At 39.7% G+C, this 4631-nt stretch overlaps 1 pseudogene; it reads right to left on the bottom strand.

Moving 5' to 3' along the window:
- Positions 1-225: 225 nt before the first annotated feature.
- Positions 226-380, bottom strand: LOC122706239 (annotated as a pseudogene).
- Between the last annotated feature and the right edge of the window lie 4251 nt (positions 381-4631).

Here is a 4631-nt window from a genome sequence, read left to right as displayed (position 1 = left end):
ACTGCTGGACTTCACTACCAGTGAAGCCCCCGTCTTCCAGTTTCTTTAATGTACACACACACATATAGGGGTGTGTGTGTGTGTATGCATATCTGTGTATACATACATATTTTTAAAACCTTATGAAAATGGACTCATAATACATATATTGTTTTATAAAAATTTTAACTTAAAATGTATCCTACATAGACTTTCAGCAGGTAAGTAGCACTTATGCGAGGCTTCTTACAGACTCAGTCTGATTCTTCTCCAATGTCTTCTCTTGGAGTTGTACCAATTTTATTGCCAGTTTTCATTTGAATCCATTGGGAAATGGGACAATGCCGCTTTTGTTCCTTGGCCAGGAATCACTTGATCCTGAAAGTCTGGTGAGAAGACATTGCAAGCAGCAAATTCCTGTAATTTCTACTCTTAAATGATGTAGGAAGTGTTATTGTTGATTCCACTGCCTCAGGCTTTCAAACAAGAGAGTAAATTACAAACATAAAACTCAACCAAATGATGTGAAAAATAGACCCTGTACTACTTGTGAAAAGGTGCAGCAGGTACTGCTCTGGAGCCATTTCTCTGGCCAGGAGATGGTCAGGATCCCTCCAGGAGTGAACTGGGAGTTTCTTGTCATGCAGCCCAGTCTCCGGGAATGGGTCACTGTGGATATTCCCTCCAGAGAGCAGAGAGTCCCTGGCAGTGCAACCCCAGACCTTATCTTTTTAAATTAATGTTTCTTTTTTCTTCAGAAAAATATCCAGAAGTAGAACTGCTAGATCATATGGTAGGTCTATTTTTAGTTTTTTGAGGACCCTCCATACTGTTTTCCACAGTGGTTGCACCAATTTACATTCTCACTGACAGTTCAGGTTTCTCTTTTCTCCACATCCTTGTTAACATTTGTTATTTGTTGTCTTTTTGATAATACCTATTCTGACAGGTATGAGGTGATACCTCATTGTGAGTTTCTTTTTTTTTAACTTTTAAACTCATTGTGGGTTTTGATTTGCATTTCCCTAATGATTAGCAATGTTGAGCATCTTTTCATGTGCCCTTGGCCATCTGTATGTCTCTTTCAGAAAAATGTCTATTCCGATCCTCTGCCCAAGAATATCTTCATAATATATATGTCAGAATTCCGTGATAGCTTTGGATATGACTGCTTTGTTTCCCATTTTCCCTTTTCCAAATAGGGACTTTTATTGCTGTTTTTCTATCTTATCGTTGGGTACTGGGTGGAGTAGTAATGAAGTATTGATAGCAACAACTTGACTTTTAGCTCATAGATTGCTAGACCATGAGGCAATTCATCCAAGCTAATTAGAAAAGACTGCAATCATGATTTTGATATGAAATTCAATAATTGAATGAGACTTTTGTCTTCACCCTTGGGGAGAAGGTGAATATATTTGGTGACCAGAGAGGCTGATTGTGACAGAGGCCTTGTCTGTCTAGCAAAATCCATTAATCCCTGGAACTATTAAACTAGTTTCCCATATTCCCATTCAATTTGAGTACGGCCACATGACAATGTTTTCTCCAGTCTGAGTGGAAGCAGTGTGTGTCACTTTCTGACCCAGGGGATGGCAAACCAGAAGATGAACAGAGCCAAGGCCCATGAATGACAGTAATGTAGGAGCGCTTCCTCCCTGACCTAAATATCTGTCCAGAACTATTAGGTAAGCAAGAAATAAATTACTTTGCTGAGTTGTGTTTTGGATCTATTTGTTGCAGTTGTTTAGCCTGCATTAACTGATATACACCCCATGAGTCATGCTTGTTCAACATAATGATTATATATGCACATCCTGTTTAAACATAATTATTAATGGTAACATACAAACATCCTGTAATGAGCCTTGCTTTTTTAATGTCTCGGAAAGTGATCCACATTAGTACATTGCAAACTTCATTTTTATCTTCTTTCCATTTTGCTTTTTGATAGCTTAAGTACCATGTTAGTTAACCAGTTTCCTACACATGAACCATTGAGGCTGTTTCTAACCTTTAGTTAGTATCCTATGTTGCAGTTCTTTCGGTTTGTACTCTGCAAATGTAAGGCACAGGTCAGCTTCAGGTCCACCAGTATCTGGCTTTACTCTATGAATTAGGACTTTACTTAGCTCCTTTTAGCCAAATTACAAAGCTAATATTTGACCATATTGATTCTCTGTGGCCTACTATTGTAAAACTCAAATGGTTACAAATTCAAACATTTACATTGATGGGAGGAATGTAGCATGGAGGTCAGCAGCATGAATCATAGTCAGAGACCCCGCGTTCAAAGCCCAGTTCTGCTACACGTAACATGTATTTGACCTCGGGCAAGTTGTTTAACTCCTATATGCATTAGTTTTCTCATACAGTAAAATGCAGGTTCGGGCCTCCCTGGTGGCTTAGAGGTAAAGAATCTGTCTGCCAATGCAGAAGACACAGGAGCCATGGGTTGGATCTCTGGATGTGGAAGATCCCCTGGAGAAGGAAATGGCAATCCTCTCCAGTATTCTTGCCTGGAAAATCCCACGGACAGAGAGCCTGGGCAGTCTACAGCCCATGAGGTCGCGAAAAGTCAGACACAACTGAGCGACTGGGCACAAAATGAAGGTTCCTGTGAGGATTAAATGATAATGTAAGTAAAGTGCTTAGCACATGATAACCATCAGTTAATAAGCAGTGTAGAGTTTTCCGTAATATATAATTTTGTCTAACTACAAAAGAAAACAAAAATTAAACTTGAGTCTAAGGTTAGCACATGTATCATAACTATCTTTAAGATAGGAAATTATTTTTCATTAAATCACTTTTTCTTTTCCAAGATGATTTTTTCTTACATACTTTTCTGTGACTTCCTAGTTTCTAAATTCTACCACTGATGACTTCCTATATCAGTAGAAATGTACTGACTTCATTCTTTTTAAAGACTGTAATTTCATGGGGTAATGATTCAGTTTTATTAAGGAGAGAGCCCTCAAATCTTGTGACTATTCATTTGAATTTTGTATCAAACTATTAGGGTTAGATTGTATTGGGTTCAGGCTGGTCCTATATTTTAGGTTCCAGAAATTTAGCCATTGTAGATGCCAAAATTAATGTTAAAGCAACAACACAGAGGGTTCACTGAGTTGGGGAGTGAGAGGGAAGGAGTTGCAGAAAATGTACACAAATGTAAATGCCATTCTCCAAGTACTTGAATTCCAGAAGTGAAACTGGAGGGTTCAACTGTCCATATTAGGAAATGACTCGTTGGTTGATGACCACGGTGTTAAGCTAAGTATTTTGCCCTATTTTTTGTGAGGGTGGCAGGGAGCATGAAAGGGGATTGGTCGGGAGAACACTACTAGTAAATCAGTTAGCTTTACAACCACTCTTTTCTCTTCTAACATAATCTTAGTACAGTTATAAGCAATATAAAGTCCAACTTTCACTTTAATTGGAGAGACTGAAAACCAAGCTCAGTTTTTCAAGATGAAGTTTCTGAAGCAGATTCCCAAATGAGTTATCTCACTCCCTGAAATTGCATCCGAGTTAAGAACCTGTGTTAAGATTGGCTTGAATCCATCAAAGCATTCAACACGTGCTCTTGCCATAAAGTAGCAAATGAAAGCTTGGAGAACAGACAACCTTTTCAACTTCTCTAGTACTGAATATATTCCACATTAATACAACATCAGGAACTCCTAACGCCTATTAAACCATACTTGGTTTCCTTTAGCTCAGATTCTGGATTAACTAGCATTAAGTTCACAACAGGAAGGAACATAGCTGTGCTGTGTGGGAGCAATAAAGACATGATGAACCCAATGCCTAAACATTACAAAAGCAAGTGCTCCCCACCCTATATTTGGGAAACTTCTTCCCCACTGAAGTTTCTCCAATATACTTTGCATCTTCTGAGCTCATGTTTCTACAATCTTTGCCTGGTCTCTTCCATAACATCTCTATAGTTGTCTCTCTCTCTATATATATTTTTTTAAACACAGAAAGGGCAAGAGTCCTGGCCAATCTTGATAATGAAAAGCGAAAGTGAAAGTTGCTCAGTCATGTCCAACTCTTTGCAACCCCATGTTCTATACAGTCCATGGAATTCTCCAGGCCAGAATACTGGAGTGGGTAGCCTTTCCCTTCTCCAGGGGATCTTTCCAACCCAGGGATCAAACTCAGGTCTCCCACACTGCAGGCAGATTCTTTACCAGTTGTGCCACAAGGGAATCTTCCTGACCCAGAAATCAAATTGGGGTCTCCTGCATTGCAGGCAGATTCTTTACCAACTGAGCTATCAGGGAAGCCCAATCTTGACAACAGAAAATGTATATTACTATTCTTAAGAACTCAACATTCAGTGTTGGTGCTTAGGAATAAAGATTTTTGATGGGTTAAAGCCCCTAACCACATGTAGGTGTCTGTGGACACATTTATAGGAACTGGTTGGCGCCACTATTCTCCCAGCCAACCAAGCTCATTGCCAGGCTGACTTCAGCTTGGGCACCCTCTCCTCTTAGTCTTGTCAGCACTGGACAGTATCTGGTTTATAACAGCTCTGTTGGATGGGAGGCCAGATAGCTCCCAAAGAGCCCTGACCAGAGACACAGACCTGAGACCAGAAGTCTTGTTCTAGGACAGATGGCTTGAACTGTCTCCTATTC

This window comes from Cervus elaphus, chromosome 13 (assembly GCF_910594005.1).
Source record: "Cervus elaphus chromosome 13, mCerEla1.1, whole genome shotgun sequence".
NCBI classification, from domain to species: domain Eukaryota; kingdom Metazoa; phylum Chordata; class Mammalia; order Artiodactyla; family Cervidae; genus Cervus; species Cervus elaphus.
This window is presented reverse-complemented; position numbering and strand designations above follow the sequence as displayed.